This window comes from Equus przewalskii, chromosome 14 (assembly GCF_037783145.1).
Source record: "Equus przewalskii isolate Varuska chromosome 14, EquPr2, whole genome shotgun sequence".
NCBI classification, from domain to species: domain Eukaryota; kingdom Metazoa; phylum Chordata; class Mammalia; order Perissodactyla; family Equidae; genus Equus; species Equus przewalskii.
In genome coordinates this window covers 65,957,606-65,977,288 of record NC_091844.1, presented here as the reverse complement: position 1 = coordinate 65,977,288, position 19,683 = coordinate 65,957,606, and the positions used below count along the sequence as shown (strand labels likewise).

Here is a 19,683-nt window from a genome sequence, read left to right as displayed (position 1 = left end):
TGGATGCACATCAGAATCACCAAGAGAGCTTAAAAAAAAAAAACAAATCCGTGGGTCCTACCCCCAGAGACTTGGATTTCTGTGGGCTGCCGGAAGGTCCAAGTGTTACTATGTTCTAGAATCATCTGAGGAGATTCTAACACGCGGCCACAGTTTTAAGCCACCTTTCTAAGGGAAGAGAAACACCCGAGATACAGGGTAAGTTCCTTCACAAAGACTGGGCGTGAGTAGATGAGGGGGTATGTAGCTGGAGAGAGCTCGGCAGTCATTCAAACCATTTACTTTGTTCAACTGAGCAGTTCTCAGGCATTGTTAAGACATTGGGATAAACAAAAGAGCCGTGGTCCCAGCCCTCCTAGTGCTGTGTTAATGTAAAATTAAACGACAAATGTGGTGAGTGGAAGGCAGGGAAAACAGGGTGTGTGGAGGGAATGTTTCCCGCAGAGAGAAGGCTTGGCACGAGCTTGGCTGGGGGAGACGGGGAAGAAATAGTCCAGAGGGCTGCTTAGGCCTGGTGGGGAGGGTGGATTGTGTTATTCTGCGTGCAGGGCTGGAATGCTGTCACTTACGTGTTTATGCCGTCTGGCTCTATGGAGATGGGACTGGAGTGGCAAGACGGAAGGCCTGGAGACTGGGATGGAGTTTCGTGCAGGTCGAAGTGAGGGAAGGTGGTGCTTTGTGGACGGGGTTGGTGACATTTTTCTAACCCGAGGCTGGATATTTTTGCCTTTAGTCAGCCTACATCTGGGCTCATAACCATGGTGAGAATAGATAATCAAGTGATCTACACTGAGGGTGTCCCCCGGTGTTAATAGAATGTCAGTCCATTGTAACATTAGCCTAAGCAGAACCATTAGGTCTATGGATCTGCTCCCGTGGGGTAACTTGCTGGCCTCGACCATCTTCAGCTTGGATTGTCCCTCTATTTCCTTCTGCAGCCTGAGGATGGAGTTTATTAGAACACAGCCTCTCAGATGACTGTCTTTATTCACGGATGACATTGTCTATGTAGAAAAGCCTATGAAATCTAAAAAAAGAAAAAAGGAAAAGCTACTAGAACTGACGCGTGAGTTCAGCATGGTTGCAGGATCTAAGATCAATCAATATACAAAAATTGACTGCATTTCTATATAGCAGCAACGAACAATTGGAAATTGAAATTTAAAATACCACTTACCATCAAAAAATATAAACTACTAGGGCCAGCCCGGTGGTACAGTGGTTAAGTTCACATGTTTCACTTCAGCAGCCCGGGGTTCAAGGGTTTGGATCCCAGCTGTGGACCTACACACTGCTTGTCAAGCCATGCTGTGGCAGGCGTCCCACATATAAAGTAGAGAAAGGTGGGCATGGATGTTAGCTCAGGGCTAGTCTTCCTCAGCAAAAAGAGGAGGATTGGCAGCAGATGTTAGCTCAGGGCTAATCTTCAATAAAAAAATAAATAAATAATTTTGGGATAGATCTGACAAAAGATGTGCTAAATCTTTTCAACGAAAACTACAAAACACTGCTGAGAGAAATTAAATAAGATCTACATAAATGGAGAGGTACAGTATGTCCATGGATCTGAAGACGCGATGTTGGTAAGATGTCCATTCTCTCCAAATAGACATCGTTGATCTACAGATTCAACACAATCAAAATCCCAACAAGCCTTTTGGCGGAAATTGACGATCTGATTGTGAAATTCATGTGGAAATATAAAGGCCCTAGCATAATCAGAATAACTTTGAAAAAGAAGAACAAAGTTGGAGGACTCAAATGTTGATGTCAAACCTTACTACAAAGCTACAGTAACCAAAACAGTGTGGTATTGGAATTGAGACAGACCACAGATCCACAGAACAGCACAGAGTCTAGAAATAGACCCACACGTCTGTGGTTGACTGAATTTTGACCAAGGTGCCAAGGCAACTCAGCAGAGAAAGGATAGTCTTTTCAACAAATGGTACTGGAACAATCAGATATTCTTGTACAAAAGTCTCCTGGGGGACGCAAACCTGAGTCTTCACTTCTTTCTCCCATTGTCTCCTTGTGACCTTCTAAATAGAATAACTACTCATTCAGAAAAAAAAAATCCTTTTTCATAGTTGACCAATCCCTTCAACACAGCCCCCACTCCACCCCAGTTTGCCTCTTCTCTCCCTAAAGGAGGAGCATTGGGCGGCAGCTGGTGAATTTGCTGTGTTATTCAGGCTGGCTTGCATCCACGTCCTGCTCAGCCCCTCCAGACATGATCTGAGGCCAGTTTCTTAATGTCCAGGATCCTCAGTTCCCGTCTGTGGAATGGGGATAAGACTAGCACCTCCTGCACACGGGTAGGAAGGTCGAGTGCTCAGAAGGTGCTCCACAAGTCAAGACTTTCTTCTCTCTTCCCTTTGAAGATCTGGTGGCTAAGGAACTGGCCCCGGTCTTCTGTTCCCTGCTTTTTGCTCCAGGTCCTTTGTGTTCACCAGAGTCAAGGGGAGCTTCTAGGTGAAGACACCTCCCTGCTCACAAACGCAACCCCCTTAGTCTGCCCCCTTTTGTTCATCACCATGAGGGGGGAAAAGCAGAGAGAAGAAAGGAATTCAATGCCTCCCCTCCACCCCTCCCCCCCTCCCCGAATATTGGCGAGGGAAGGAGGAGACAATTCCCATGACAGTGGGCCTGAAGCTCAGCTGCTGTTTAAAAAGGTGACACTGGGACCAGCCCCATGGCCAAGTGGTTAAGGTGACACACCCTGCTTCAGTGGCCCACGGTTCACTGGTTCTGATCCTGGGCACAGAGCTGTGCACTGCTCATCAGGCCATGCTGTGGAGGCATCCCACATAGAGAAACTGGAATGACCTGCAACTAGGAAGTACAACTACGTGCTGGGGCTTTAGGGAGGGAAAAAAAGGGGAATAAAAGGGAGGAAGATTGGCGACAGATGTTGGCTCAGAGCCAATCTTCCTTACCAAAAAATAAAATAAATAAATAAAAATAACAAGGACAGAGGCCTGTTTGAAGTGGTGGTTGAGCTTTGTGTAAATTGGGGAGAGATTCCAGGTGGGGTGACAGCAAATGCAAAGGCCCTGTGGTAGAAATTGACTTGACTTTTTTGAGGAATGTCTGTGAAGCTAGTATGGCGAGAGTAGAGGGAAAGAGAAGTAGCTGAAGTCTGATACCACAGAGCGGAGTTTAGAATCTCTGTTGCTCATCATGAGAACCCCACTGGGGAAGGAAGCAGCCCATGGAAGTCCACCAGTCAGCCCATCCAGAGTTGGCTGACTGGTGGCAAATGGCAGTCCATATTGATGGATCTGAGGCACTGTCACATCCTGAAGGAGCTGCTGGGTTGTCAAAGGAGGATTAAATTAGGCAGAATTCATTTTGTATATCTGTCCTCCAATTACTGAAGGGCGGTTGTGGCTAGGAGAATGGGATCTGAGATCAGACTCCTGGATCTGCAGCTCAGCCCTGCCTCTTACTAGCTGTGTTACCTTGGGCAAGTTATCCTTCTCCTCTGTGCCTCACTTTCCTCATCTGTAAAATGGGTACCCACCTCATGGAGCTGTGGTGAGGTTTAAATGCATTATTACTAGTAACGTGCTTAGAACTATACCAGGCACATGGTAAGTGTTCAAAATGTTAACCATTGTGGTAGGCAGAGTAATGCCCCCCACCCCAAAGATTTCTGTGTCCTAATCTTAGGAACCTGCAAGTATGTTATGTTACACGGCAGGTGGGAATTAAGGTTGCAGGTGGAAATAAAGTTGCTAATTAGCCGACCTTGGTTTGGGAGATCCTGGATTATCCAGCTGAGTCCAATCTAATTACAAGGTTCTTATAATGAAAGGGGGAGGCAGTGAGTGAGCGCCAGAGTCAGAGGAAGATTTGAAGATGAAATGCTTTGAAGATGGAGGAAGCGGCTGCCAGCTAAGGAATGCAGGCACCCCTAGAAAAGGCAAGGAAACGACTCTCCTAGAAACCTCCGGAAGGGACACGGCCCTGCCAACATCATGATTTTAGCCTAATGACAGCCATTTCAGACTTCTGACTTCTAAAATGGTAAGATAATTTATGTTGAGTCATTAAATTTGCGGTAGTTTGTTACAGCCACAATAGGAGATTAATACAGCCATTATTATCATAACTATGATGATGACGACGCAGACTTTTCCTTTGTGGCCTTAGAGACAAGATGGCAATGAATGTGAGGGGTTATCAGGCAGGCCAAGGCCACTGTCCAGCGTTGGCGCCCACACTGTCCTAAGGCTCAGAGTCTTCTCTGGGTGTCACCAGGCAGAAGTATCCATCAGTTGGAGGGGACACCACTGCACTGGCACTGGATAAATTGGAGGCTGTAGAGCCTTCATTCTAGAATTTTGAAAATTAGTGATTAGTGTATGAGATGCTTGTTGGCCTAGTCTACGAATCAGAATATTCATTAGAATGCTCCCTTCTCTCCATTTACCTGTGTAGAAGATCCTACTTTGAAATGCAGTTCATTTGCAATCTTCCTTTGCCATTTCCAATCAGAAAAACATGAATTCACTCTTTTCTAATATTGCTACCATTTACAGAGCTCTAGGCTAGAGGTTTATCTTCATTTCTTCTAATTCTCACAACAGTTTTGCACAGTGTATGTTGTTATAGAGAACTTTTTTCTGTACAAACTACATTTGGCAATGATGGAAATTATATAAGATGGTGGAATCTGGGGACCTCATCTTTCAAATCCCATGACAGTGGCAAATCAATTATTTGCATTTTTATTTCCTTCCAGTCGTCCCTCATACTTACCAGAATGTGCTCAATAGATATAATTTTTTTCCCATGAAGTAGGCATTTTTAATGTTTTTTTTTTTTTTTTACAGATGAGGAAGCTGAGGTTAAAGGGCTTTGAAATATACTGACTCTGGAACCAGAAAGAGCAGGGTTAGAGTCAATGGTGTGCTGGTAAATGTGTAAGAGCTGGCTCTCCAAGGGGGAAAAAAAAAGCCCTGATTTGCAGCATTTGCCGGTTTCCATGGTGTAAATGCTCCCACCATGGCTGACTTTGTGGACAAGCTTCTCAACCTGTCTGAGTCGCAGCTTCCTTTTCTGTAAAGTGGATATAACTCCAAAACCAGGGCAGTGGCTGGTTCTGAGGGCCCCTCTAAACTCGAGTGCCCTTCTTTCATCCAGAAAAGAGAGATCGCTCCAGAATGAGGTAGCTGGTGCAGTATCTTTCAAACTGACTCACGAATCCTTATTGGGTTGTGAAATGGATTAATTTGTGGATTGCAACCAGAATTTCAAAAAGAAAACAAATAGAAAAGGCTAGATTAGAACAAGAAGAAATCAGAGTGTAGCAGACACAGGAAGGTCGTGTTGTTCCCTGAAACTGTTTCATTCCTACATCTGTATGGATGTGTGTACTGGGTCTTGAAAGATATTTTTCTTGCTGTAGGTCCCACTCCACACAGTTTGAGGGCCACTGACTTAGTGAACCTGGCTTTCTAGAAAGCACTGCTTTTGCCTTAGAGAGTTGTAGGGTGGGAGAGAGGCGACTAGGAAAACTGGCTTTCACCCGCAGAGGAAAAGGGACTGAGGCACCCAAGGGCAGAGCCTGAGTGGCTGTTGTGGGGGACAAGCCAGGGAAGGCCATGATGCCCTTGGCCTCCTCCGAGGCCAGGGTTAGTCTCCACGCAGCCCTTGGCAATTGCCTGGTGAGCACTGGAGGAGGGAGGGAACCTCACATGAGGGAGGAGGAGGAAGCTGCACAGGAAATCCTCGCTGCAAGCTCGCTGCCGCTGGAACCCACGACAGCAGCTACCAGACGACCAACAATAGCGCCATTAGATAAAAATAACCCGAGGAGTCTGCAGCCCTGCCGTGCAGGACAGGGGCTTGCTGTTTGAGGGCTGAAATGTCACCAGGCTACAGCTGGGGTCATGCTGCTTGGCGCCGTGCTATGCCTTGATTTCCTGATTGCTAATTAGAGGGTAGTTTTCCAACCAGAGGTCAGTTGGGCTGGTGCCAGGAACAGGGCCCCTTGCCCCCAGGGTCTCTGCTCCTCTACACTCTTGCACAGGGGGATGTGAAAAATCACTCATGCTAAGACCTTGAGGTCTGAATGTGCCACCTCTCCCAGGTGGGCCTTCACCTGAAAGGAGGGCACAGGAGGGCTTACCCGAAGCTTGTCTCACAGGCGGCATGTTCGGGGCACCCGTGGGGACAGAGGCCTTCTCGGCAGCCCTGAAGCTTCTCCTTTGGCTCCCCTGGGTCTGACCCTGTGCTGACCCCAAAGCACCTCCCACTGTTCCCCAAAGGCCTCTCTCCAGACTGAAGAGACAGGCTCCCTGCTTCCCCTCAGTCCCCGAGCTCTGGCAGCCTCCAGGCCTCCCACGCACGGGGGCATGGAGGGAGGGGGTGAGGGTCATACCAAGTGTCATTTTACCACAACAAAGCCTATTGAGGATTGGCAGCCGGCTCTGAAACACAGAGAGAGTCTCCCCTGTTTGCTTCTGGCCTACACTCTGCTGATTTCAGCCTGCTTCCCAGCCTCCCCTGCCTATCCCAGAGGCACCCCCATCCCTCCAGGACTTAAAATATTCACAAGGGCACTGCACTCTACAGTTTACAATACACATTCACACAGCATTTTTTAACCTGGGACAATAGGTAGAATTTAAGGGTGCGTGTGAATTCTGATGGGACAAAAATGACATTATATTTTCATTAACTATTAAGTGAAATTTAGCATTTCCTGCTATTAGGAATGTAGGCAACAAACCGCAGGAGCGTCAGCAGCACCTGTGGTTGTCACCAACAGAAAACACGTATTTTCACTTTCCCAGTACGCTTCTTGCGGGTATCATGAATTACCATGGTAGTCATGACTACCTCAAAATCACACCTGCCGCTGGATTGCGTTAGATAAAGTATTAATAAAGGGGGACATTCGGGCCCGGCCTGCTGGCCTAGTGGTTAAATTCATGTGCTCCACTTTGGTGGCCTGGGGTTTGTGGGTTTGGATCCCAGGTGCAGACCTACACACCACTCAGCAACCTATACTATGGTGGCATCCCACATACAAAAAATAGAGGAAGGTTGGCACAGGTGTTAGCTCAGGGCCAATCTTCCTGACCAAAAAAATAAAAGGACATTTATGACTTGATCACAAATGTGTTTTTAAAAACCCTTTTGATAGCTGTATCTCAGGTTTTCTTTGCAACATTCTGTACTTTATTTTATGCATTTAAAGCATTATTCTGAGAAGATTAAAACTCCTCCAAGCTACCAAAAGGATTCATGGCACAAACATATTAAGAGCCTCCTGAGGCACTGGTGCTGGGGCCCCAAGCAGAGCCAGAGTAGACTGTGCAGGCGAGGAAGCCTTACCCACAACCCCAGGGGCTCAAAGCCAGAGAAATACCCATAAGCAAATCAACAACCGTAAACTAAGCTGGTGGTGCTGTGAAGGCTGAGGCTGTATGGACAGAGGGCATAGCTGGGGAAAACCTGAGGGGACCATTAAGCAGGTGGCCACTACCTCATTTTAGTCTCTCTGTGATTCATGGCCAATTCTGGCCAAAGAGGAGAGAGCCCATCTACTTAGCCCATCGTGGGATGCTCCCGAACAGCTTGGGGCCCTGGGTGGGGACAGCTTCACCCGGGGCCTGTTCCACTTTCCCCAGCAGCCCCAGCCCTGGGCCTGGGAGCGGAGCAATGAGCTGTCGCCACTTGGCCTGAGATGTTTCCAGGAATACAGAACTTCCGTTGCAAAAACCAGGAGTCCTGGGCAAACCAGTACAGTCGGTCATGCTACTTGGAAGCCAAATCTCACCTTTTTGACCTGGGACAAATTCAATTGCCTGGAATTTGGGTCAGCTTATTCCCACAAGCACCTTCTCTGTCTGTTTGTCCATCCCTGCCTGTATCTGTCTATCTGGGTCTGTCTGGCTCTCACTTTCTCCCCCTCTACCCAGTTTCTGCTTTAGTCCCCAAGCTAGTCATTGCCCCCAGCTCCTGGCTGTCAAGTGACTTGAACTTTTCATTCCCCTGGGGGCCTGCTGAGCACTACTTGCTCTTCGTTTTTAATTGAGGTATAATTTACATAAAGTGCTCACTTTCCAGGTGAATAGCTCAGTGAAGGTTTATACACCCATAAAACCACCACCCAGGTCTAGATAAAGAATGCCTTTACACTCAGAAGGCTTCCCAGGGTCCCTTCACTGTCAATTACTCTTCCAAAGGGTCACCCCCATTCTGACCGCCGCCACCTTCCTGTAAATGGAATTGCGCCCCCTGCACCCCTCAGGAGCACACCTGCCCTGTCTAAGCTGCTTCTGGTCCCCGTGCTGCCAACCTGGCTGGGAGAAGCCCACTTCAGCAGGACCGTGAAGAGTGGGGGACAGAAAATGTAGGGGAAATTTTAGACCTTATGGCTGGAGGGAATAAATAGCCTCACTTTCAAGTGAGGATACCAGGACTCAGAGAAGGACAGTTGACTTACTCGGTCCTTCCTTTGACTAATGGTGACTGGGCTCGAAACACAGCCTGTTTGGGGAGGCAGAATTGGGATTAGAACCTAGAATCCCAGGGCGACCTCCTTTGGGCAAAAGCCAGGGCTGACACCTGCTGGCAAGGTGGGTTTTGCCTGGGAAAGCCGAGCAGACATCCTGCTTCTCCTGCCAACACCCCCCGCGCCTGAACCACAGGGCTGCAGAGTTGCGCTCTCAGTGCTTGCTGCACGTTAGAATCTCAGGAGAGCTTCACCAAGTCTCGATTTCCGGCCCTCACCCCAAACCGACGAAATCACTGTCTCTGGGAGTGAGACCCTGGCACCCATGTTTTGTAAAACGCCTCAGGCGATTCCAATATTCAGCTAAGTTTGTAAAGCAATTGCACTTCTCAAACTTTACAATACATATGAATCTTCTGGGGCTCCTGTTAAAATACAGATTCTGATTCAGCAGGTCTGGGGTGGGCCGGAGATTCTGCATTTCTGATAAGCTGCCCAGTGAGGATGATGCTACCGGTCCAGGAACCACCACTCCTTGAATACCTAAGATACAGAGGACCACTCTGCATCCCAATGCCTCTTCATATAAATGTATTTTGCAATGATTCATGTTTCAGTTTGTCTTTTAAATATAAGGCTCAGCCACTCCCTCAAATAATTATATATCCACTCACCTTTACCAAGAAAGGTACTCCTTTCTGTGCTCCAAATATTGTCCTCAATAACTTTGAGGATAGAGAAATAGAGCAGAGACAGAGAGAGCAGTGACAGAATATCTAATACATATCCAGTTGGGGATCCTGAAGGAGATGAGCAAGAAAATGAAAGGAATACAATATTCAACAAGAAAATGGATGAGAATTTGTCATAAATGATTAAAAACAATATTCCACAGATTTGTGAAGGCTTTTGAATCCCCCCAGAAAAGATGAAGAGAAATACACACCATAAATTACTTTTTTTTTTTTGGTGAGGAAGATTGTTACTGAGCTAACATCTGTGCCAATCTTCCTCTCTTTCATGTGGAATGCCGCCACAGCGTGGCTTAACATGCAGTGCTAGGTCTGCACCCGGGATCTGAGCCCGTGAACCCTGGGCTGCTGAAGCGGAGTGTGTGAACGTAACTGCTGTGCCACCTGGCCAGCCCCCATACCACAAATTAAAATGTAGAACACCTAAGACGAAAGGAAACCCGAAAAGCAGCCAGGAAGGAAAAGACAATTAACTTCAGCAGAATTAATATTCAAGTGACTCCTGAATGTCCTCCCAAGAAACAAAACAAAACAAACCAGCTTTGAGGAGCGATCACTCCCATTTTAATGATGAGAAACGGTGGCTCAGAGACCCACAGTGTCAGTGGCCATGTTAATCACTTGCCCCTCTCTACCCACCCCCTTTTAAAATTGTGAGTATTATGGTTTTGGATCTAATTAAAAGTTTACTTGGAGGTCCAACCTCACCCAGTCTTTAGTACAAACTGCTAGAAAAAAGGGCTGCCATTTTTCTAATCTCTGCCTCAGATCTCTTGTTCACTTCCAATTCCCCTGATTCCTTGCCCTGCCCAGTCAAACCTTTGCCAGCACTTCCTTTCTAAAACTCGGTTCCATCTCTCACCACTGTTACTGCCCCATCCCAGCCTGGTGCCAACACCACCCCGCAGGACTATGACAGGGCTTCTCACCAAAAGGGTTCACCAGAGCGGTCCAGCTAGAATGCTCTTCAACAGCCCCCCAAAGAACCACCCCAATCCTGGCTGGCTTCTCCATCCTTTGCCCACACCACCAGCTAGGTTTGGGCTATAGGATCCTGGCCTGGAGATCCACCAACAGTCCTGCTACCCAAGAGAATTTCTCTACTGTGGGTCAGCAAGACCAGCTCTCTGACGGCAGGCAGCCATGTGTGATGGAGAGAGAAGGGGTTTTAGAGTTAGAGAGACCTGGGTTCAAATTCCAATTCCCCTGCTACTCACTGACTGGTCATGTGACTCAATTCTCTGTGCTTCAGTGTCATCCTCTGTAAATTGAAGGGAGACAATAATACCCAATTAAGGTAATTATTGTAAAATAATTATTGTAATGTCTGGCATTTAGAATGTTTTTAGGTTTCAATAATTCTCTCCTATTGTGAGGATTACATGAAAGGATGCATGTGGAAGGGGTCAGTTAGCTGAGTTCCTGGGCCACAGAAAGTGCTCACCAAATGTTATATCTCTTCTGTCCCTTTCTCAATTACCATCTCTCTGATGCGGAACAAGCCATTTCTCTGCTCGTCCTTCATCCCAGGTAACAAAATGTGTGTGTGTGTGTGTGTGTAGAGGGGTCAGGCCTGAGCTCACAAGCTTCCAACCTCCCACTGTGCCCACCCTTTCTGGGAAGCCTCCTCTGACCCCTTGCAGCCTGCAGCTTTGCTGAAATTCCTGGGACCAAGAAACCTCTGACCTTAAGCTCGGGGTGGTTATCTTAGGTGTTGGGGGTCGGGGAGAGAAAAATGTTGGCACGTGGATGGGTTCATGATGGCCCCAGCTCAGAAGCTGCCATGGATAATCACTGTTTATCAACTCACTGGAAAAAATGACTACAATTACATTTCACACATCAACAAAAAGGAAAAATAAAAGCCCCATTGGAATGTCTGAGTCACTCTTCAGAGCCTTTAAATTACCCGTTCATTATGACCCTTCTCCTTACCGCCTCCCCGCCCTGTGCGGGAAAGTGCCGGGCCACGTAGGCTGCCATTCGCCTGACGCTTGCCAGCCTGGCCAAAAGTCCCTGCACATTGCCTAAGACACTGGGGGATTAAAATAGACCACAAAGAGTCCTTAAAGGGATCAGTGTGCCTTGGAGGGTCATTCTTTTACAGGCTCTGTGCTCCGGGCTGACTTGTGACTTGGGCGTGTCATTTACACGTATCTACAAAAGCCAGAGGAATGTCATGGTCAACAAGGAGCTGTGCTGTCACTTGGTTTGTGCACAGATGTAAAGCTTGCTTGTTCAAAAATGAATCACTTCCCTTAGGAGAAGAAGGTTGGAGGACTGAGCAGTGACCCCACTGGAGCATCGTACCTCTTCTGCTGCTAGATGTGTACAGGCCAACACGTCATTGAAACAACACATATGCCCCCAGCCCCGCCCCCAAAACTGGGTATAAGTTAAACATTGATCTCTAAGACCACATCTTACATTCTCAGGAACAGTGGTTTCAAAGGCATTTTTTGGGTCATGCTCCCCTTTGAGAATCTAATGGAAGCTATAGACTTTCTCCCCACAAATACCAATGCATTGCTTACAGATTCCAGAAAATTCACAGACTCCCCTGAGAGGTGGGGTGTACCTGGAACCAAAATTGCATTGGGCAGCCTTATTATCTGAAGAAACCCTGTGGTGAATTCATTTGGGTAGTGTCCTGTCCTGTGAATTCCTTGTCCCACCTCATCCCTTTTGTGTGTTTTCTAAGACCTTATCTTGGCAAATAAAGTTTACTCATGGAAAGAGAAGGAGCTCTGACACTGAGGCCTCTGGGTCCCTGTCCCAGGTCATAATGCCCCCAGAGCTCTCCTCTCAGCTCATTCAGATGCCAGGACATTCTTTCCAAAGCAGGAAATTGAATCAGGCTAACCTCAGCACAAAGTGCCCACTGTCAGGGCCTGGTGGGTCTCCTGGTGCCACCAACACCAGGACTATCTCAGATCTCTTGGTCACGCCCATAATCCTTAGTCTCCCAACAGGAGTGCTATTGGAGAACAAGGAAGAATAGGCTTCCAGGCTGAAAGTGCACGCTCTATGATACTCAGGGTTCAAGAATCTTGACTATCATCCATTCATTCTTCAACTTGGTCATTAAATCAGTGAGCGGTGAGCAACAGGTCCAGGCTGGAGAAGGCTGTGTTCACGAAGCAGTTTTATGCCTGCCCGTCTGTCTGTGAACTTTGGAACACTCGTCCACCATAGCAACATGGTAATTATGAATAATAATGATTTCTTACATTCGTATGACATTTAACCTATTTTTTTTATTGTGGTAAAATGTATATAAAAAGTACCATTTTAAGTTTCCAATTCAGTGGCATTAGGTATAGTCATGATATTGCACAACCATCACCGCTATCTATTTTCAGAACTTTTTCAACATCCGAGACAGAAACCCTGAACTTCTTTCTGTCTGAGTTTGCCTATTCTGGGTACTTCATATAAATGGAATCGTACGCCATTTGTCCTTTTGTATATGATTAGTTCACTTAGCATAATGTTTTCAGGTTCATCCATGTTGTAGCCTATATCAGAATTTCATTCCTTTTTGTGGATGAATAATACTCCATTGTATGTGGATACTGCATTTTGTCTATCTACTCATCTGTCAATGGACATTTGGCCTTTTGGGTATTGTGAATAATGATGCTGTGAACATGGGTGTACTAGTTCCTGTTTGAGTCGCTGCTTTCAATTCTTCTGGGTATTACATAGGAGTGGAATTGCTGGATCATATGGTGATTTTATTGTATTCTCCTAGTTATATTGGATAAAGAATTCTTACTTGATTATAACCATTTTAGACCTGAGGATACTACAGCTCAGAGAAGTGAAGGAAATGAAATCACTCAATGGAGGTGGCTGACTTAGGGGCTGTCAATCTTCCTGCACCCAGGACTGGGACTAGGGTGAGGCAAGTGAGGCAGCCAGGGTGCAAAATCTAGGAGGACTCACTCTCGGGTTTGTGCAACCCCTCACTAGGGCTAACAGCCATCAGACACAGTAGGCACAGTGCCTAGGGCCCAGGACCCGTTTAGGAACCATGAAGCTGTTTTAATTTATTTTAAAGTCATAAGAAAGAAAGAAATATAATCTGGCTTGGATTGTATTTTTCTTTATTTCAACACAGCTTGAAATATAATTTTAATGTATATTTCTTAGTGAGGAAGGGGTCAACAAAGGCAAAAGTGCCTAGGAACCCAAAAGTCATCACGGTTCTTGCCCTGAGAGTGAGCATCCTATTAAGAGCACAGGATTTAAGGAGGCTCCCGTTTTCAGGTTCCTACAAGAACTGACCCTGCTCTGTCATGAACCCCAGAGTGGGTGCCTCCTTAAATTCTGTGCTCTGAGCCCTGCCTGCATCTTGCCCAGGCTGGATGGTTCCTCCTGGCACGCTGGACAACAACATCTTGTGCCAAGAGTTCCTCACTTGGTAGCATGTTCTGTATTCCTAAGGGAAGGAGTCAGGTCACAGAAAGCCGGCTTTAGTCATAAAAAGGCTAGGTGTTTGCCCATAGGGTGTCACTGGAGGGACCATGGTGAACCCCACCCCATGGCAGCCCTCACTAATAACATTTATGCCACTTACTCCATTTCATAGGGTTTGTCATTCTATGGGATAATCTATAGTTATTCTTATTTTACCTAGAAAGTCTTTATTTGTATTCGTTCCCAAACCATTAGCTAATTCTGCCAACCCGTAAGGACCAGAGAAAGAAAGATTTCCTTTCTAAAGGTCTACCTCTAGGTTCACAATCTTTCTTATTTTTTCATCCATTCAGGGGACCCCGTGGTCCCCGCTTCATGAGACTCAGTCATTTCACATTCACTTCTGCAGGGAGAGGGCACTTGGGAAGACAAGATATATTTTACTTATTAATTAGTTCATTCAGCAAATCTTCACTGAGCACCTACTATTTGCTAAGCTCTGGGGATGCAGAAACGAGTAGAGCAGTCAAAGATCCCTGCCTGTGTGGAGCTCACATGCTAGCAGGAGGAGATAGACAATAAGAAATAAATACCAAAATGTATAGTGGGCCTGAGAGTGATGTGTGATGGAGAAATATGAAGCAGTGGGTCAGGAATGCCTAATGGGGCTGGGAGTGTGCTTTTAGACTGGGAGGTCAGGAAAGGGCTAGCAGAGAAGGTTACATTTAGCAAAGCCCTGAGGAGGGTTAGAGAACAAGTCACGTGGCTATGTGGGAAGTGCATTCCAGAGAGAAGAAATGCAAGTGCACAGGCCCTGGGGCTGGAATGGGTCTAGCCAAGGTGAGTACCTGTTGCGTCCCTGGAGGTGGATTATTCCATACAGCATCAAACAGTCTCTTCTACTCCCCACTGAGGACTCTGGTTCTCAGGTCTCAACTCACAGGGACCCCCTTTTCTAAAAGTCACAGGGGTGGCAGTTGTGTTGGCTCTCCCTCAGCCTATCAGATCCCGTCTTCCAGGAGACTCTGTTAATGGTCTGGTCTGTTCTCAGGTAGAGCTGTGATGTGGCTTCTAGAGCCAGGGGGCAGCCCCATTTACACCCCCCTCCCACATACACACACACAAGCAGAGAAAACAGCTGATGAAGAGATGGTGAAGCAGATGTGCAGAGAGAGGGAGAGAGGTAAGGCATGAGACACAGACAGAGATCAACACAGGCAGGGAGACCAGAGTGACCGACATAAAGATACAGAGATAGGGGAAACAGTCTTGCCTGTTTCCTCCTTCTCTTACCCTTTCGGTTTTCCTATTGGGCCTGGGGAGCTGGGTGTTGAGAGAGGAAGAGAGGTCGCCTTTGGGGTTCCTAACAGCTTCAGGTTCCTGGTTCCCGTGCCTCCCTGGAGAGGGCCCCTTGGGTTCCTACCCTTGGATTCCACCAGATATCCCTGTATCTCTGCAATTACTCCCACCTCACCCTTTGTTTCTCCTATGTGAACTCTGGAGCCCAACTTCTGGGATTCTTCTCATTCTTCAGACCTAGAAGGTGCTCTCTCTTTTGGCCATCTGCATGCCTGCAGGAGTGGGACCTCCTACACTGGCTGCCTGGCTCTAGGCAACACAGTGAAGCCGAGAGAGCACTGGGCCTGGACTCGGGCGTCCTAGGAGCACCCTGCACCTGGCCCAAGTACTAGCTGGGTCACCTTGAACAAGTCATCTGAATTCCTTGAACCTCTCTTTCTTCACCTCTAACACGGAGGCTGTGATCCTTGCCCTGCCTGCCTCTCCACGCTGTTGTGAAATTACAATAGAACCTATGTGGAAGCGTTCTGCCAGCTGTCAAATGCTGTATAAATGCAAGCGGTTATGACCCTGCCCCGACCGGGCCCCCTCCCATGAACCTGTGACATAGCTGACTTCCCTGGCCCAGTGCCCCGCCACTCAGCTCTGTGGCTGAGTCTCCACCTCAGTCGCCCCCACCCCCCGGGCTCCACCCAGCAGCTCTCTGCTTCCTGTTTCCTCCTTCTCTTACTCTTTAAGTTTTCCTATTGAGTTGGTTACTCTGAATCAGCTCACCCTCATTCGCTTCTCAAAAATCTGCATTTTTTCCTAAAGCTGTTTTTCTATACAAAAGTCCCCACCTTCCCTGAATGACTTGATCCATCTACAACCCCTTCCACCCTCTCAGAGGCTCCCCTACCTCTGGGCACACTCATCTTACAAAGGTGAAACAGCTACCACCTCATGCTGGGGAGATTCCCACTGTCTTTCCTCCCAATATTTAAAATACCCAAGACCCCAGCTCAACTCCTCATCGAGGGCAGCCCCTTGGGCCACAACCAGGAGGACTGGCTGAGAACCCTGTAATAATGCTCAGCTGCCTCTTGAATCCATTTTTCCCTCCCTATAACCACTCTCAATTTCCAGTTTAAATCATCACTCTCTCGAGACTATTGCTATAGACAGGCTCCTGGCTCTTCTACCTGAACCTCTTCTCTCTCCCTAACCAAACCATCATCCACCCTGACCCAGAGTAAACCTTTTAAAAACTGATCTGCCACCCTCCTGCCTCAAAATCGCCCATGACTCCAATAGTCTGTGCGATGAAACTCCAATCCCTTAGTTTGGTGTCCGTGGCCTTCACAACCTGACCAAAGCCCTTCCCCAGCCTTATCTCCTATGATGCACACTCCATGCAATGTGGCAGGCAGCCTCTGAGATGGCCCCAATCATCCCCACCTCCTGGTGTTCCCATCCTTGCGTAATCCCTTCCTCTTGAGAGTTGCTATGCGTGGGGAGCATCTTCTACCATATGAGTAAGGCAAAACCAATGGTATACCAATTCTGAGATAAGGTCACAAAGAGAGCACGTCTTCCATCTGCACACCCTCCCTCACTCTCACTTGCCCTGAGAGAGGCCAGCTGCCATATTGTGAGCTGACCTTTGGAGAATCCCACCTGCTAAGGAACTGAAAGAGGCCATAGGCCAAGAGCCGGTGAAGAGCTGAGGCCCTCAGTCCAACAGCCTGCGAGAAACTGAATCCTGCCAACAGTTACGTGAGTGAGCTTAGAAGCAAATCTTCCCCCAGTCGAGCCTTCAGATGAGACCCCAGCCCTGGTTGCCACCTTGACTGCAGCCTTGTGAGAGACTTCGAAGCAAAGGCACCAAGCTAGGCTGTGCCCAAATTCCTGACCCCAAACAGAGATACTAAATGTTTATTCTTTTAACAATTTTGGGATAACTGGCAATATAGTAATAAATAATTAATACAATATAGTCTCACTAAGTCTCAGAAAGTCACTCCAGAATTTAACCCTACTATAAATTCTTCATCAGCGTTTTCTACAAGCCTGTTATATAACCTCACATTCTACTGTTTCTCTGGCCTCAGTCTTCATCTCTCCACAACAAATATTGCTGATCACTCCAACTCTCTTCAAATTTCCAACCCTCTTACCACCCACACTCAAAGAATCCTTCCCAATATGCACACTCTGCTTACTCCCAGTCGATGACCTCACTGAGAACATGAAGGCTGTCAGATAAGAAGTCCCTTACCTTCCCACTCTAACGGACAAATTTATCCACTTCAGCACCCAACCATTCATCTTACAATGGAAGATGACTCCTTAAAACTGATCCTAATCCCTCTTCCAGGGCTCTGGATTCCATCCCATTCCTCTCTGTTTTCAATTATCCTGTCTTTCTCCTGTATCTGCAATCCCCCTCTCTCCTTTCCAATAACATTTAAAGTCACTCAGTTCTCGCCCATCTTAACAAACACTTCTTTGATCTTACAACCCTCTCCAGCAACCACCACCCCCTCTCTCTTCCTTCTACAACTAAACTCTTGGTGTGTCCTTCTCTACATTTCCTTCCTTCCCACTCATTCCAGTCTGTCTTTTTCCCTAGCAATTCTCCTAAAACATCTCTCTCCAAAGTCATCAATTACCTAGAGGTTGCTAAATCCAATAAACATTTTTCAAACTTTATCTTTTCTGACTTTCAGGAACATCAAAATGTTGGCTGTTCTGAGCTTCAAGACTCTCCACAGGGTCTTGTTTACAGATTCTGTTGCCAACTCCTCTCCTCTACTGAACCTCCAATGCAGAAGTCCCTCAGCCTCTTCTCTCCTCCCACCCCCACACTTTCCTTTTGCCAGGCAATCCCAGCCGTATCTTAAATACTGTCTCTACATCCATCGTGCTCCAAATTACATCCTAGCCCAGACTGCTCTGAGCTCCAGGTCTTTGTATCCAACTGCCTGCTGTCCCCTTAGATGGCTCATAGGTACCTTACACTCAACATGTCCAAACTTAAATTCATGCCATAAACCCCACAACTGGTACTTCTCCAGTGTTTTATTTCTCAGTGAGTTGCCCAAACCAAAAGTCCGGCAGGACTTCTTGGTTACTACTCTCTAATCTGTCTCCTAAAATTACCCGTCATTTGCTCTCCATCTCCATCACCATTGCGCCAAGCCACCATTTCTATTACCACGAGTAGAGCAATATCCTCTTTGTCCTCCTTATTTTTCTTTTTCTCCTTCTCTTTCTCCCCTTCTCCTTTCTCCTTAGAAATATACTCAAATGTTCTCACCCCTAGATATACATTAAAGTCACCTGCAAAATTTTAAAAAGTCACTAATGCCCAAGCCTCATGCCAGACCAAGTGAAAAAAATATCTGGGAGTGGGCTCCAATCATCCTTATTGAAAACTCCCCAGTTAATTCCAACTTACAGGCAGGACTGAGACTCACTGGTCTCCCACCTCTGTTACTGCTCCACTCCATTTTCCACACGGCAGTCAGAGGGTCTTTTCCAAAACTCAAATCTCATTTCGTTACTCCCCTTGCTCTTAGGATAAAGACCAAAGCCTTCTGATCCTGAGCCATCTCACTCTCCCTGCCTCCTGCAAGCCTGGGTGCTCTGCTGTCCAGTCTCCCATCCTGGACTACTTTCAGGTGTTCTGGACCCTGGGATTTTTCTACTTCAGGACCATCACACAGGCTGGAATGCCTGGCTTGACTAAGCGCTCTCAGCCTGCAGGATTCAGCTTAACTGTCTCTTCCTTGGGGAAGCCTTTCTCTATTCCCAGATCCGGTGGGCCCCTCTCACCCCATGCATGCTCCCATAGCTCTTCTTCTTCGCCTTCACAGGCTTGGTGCAATTATAAATATAGTTAACTGTGTGATTTTTGTTTGTTTGTTTAATTTCTCTTTTTTTACTACAATGAGAGCAAGATCATGTCTCCCTTATTTTCTGCACTCTTGGCACCTAACCTGATTATCTGGAACCCAGTAGGTTTTTAATCAGATTTCACAGAATGATAATAAACAACCACACATTCTTTCTTACCCCCTAGTTTGGTACATTTTCCACCTGGGTGAAATGCACCAACCCTTTCCACAGCCTCCTCAATTTTCCTCCTACAAACTCCTACTCACCCTTCATGACCCAGTTAAAAAAGCCCTTCTGTACAATTCCTTCCTGGTTCCCTCAGGCAGAAATTAGTTTCCTCCTTATAATCTTTTCCTGTTGTGGTATTTTGGTTACTTGCTTATGGACCTTGTTCCTCCTGCAGCTGGACTTCATGATCATGTCTCTTTCTTCTAGTGTTGATCATTCATTCACTGGATGAATGAACAAATAAATGAGCTAACAGGGTCACATTACTTAATTGTAAGTTTAACATAATGAACAGACATATGAATTGCTCCTCAACATATATGCTGAACTCTTATGTCACATGTAAAGTTCTTACACTGTACCTCCCGCTGGCCAGAGCTTTTGGATTTTTCTCTTGGGCCTCTCCAGACAGTTCTGGAGCAGTTCTTTGATGCAGGCTACTGGGTGGGCTTCTAAAATGAGGAAGGCCTTGGGACTCTCTGCTCCTGGGGGGTGGGAAGGAGAGGTGCAGTCCTAGCCCCACCCTCTTTCCCCCATTACTGGTGAGCTGTTTTCCTAGGGGAGCCTGACTCTGCTGTAGGCCTCAACTTGGAACCACTGGATTGCTCAAAGCCAGCAGGCCTTCATTCC

General features: G+C 46.9%; 1 long non-coding RNA gene across 1 annotated transcript; it reads left to right on the top strand.

Annotated features, from left to right (window-relative positions):
- The first annotated feature begins 134 nt into the window (after positions 1–134).
- LOC139075582 (uncharacterized) lies at positions 135–5,176 on the top strand. Its single transcript, XR_011526144.1, has 3 exons — positions 135–198; positions 3,821–4,032; positions 4,842–5,176. It is a non-coding gene; the product is annotated as an uncharacterized lncRNA (long non-coding RNA).
- The last annotated feature ends 14,507 nt before the right edge of the window (positions 5,177–19,683 follow it).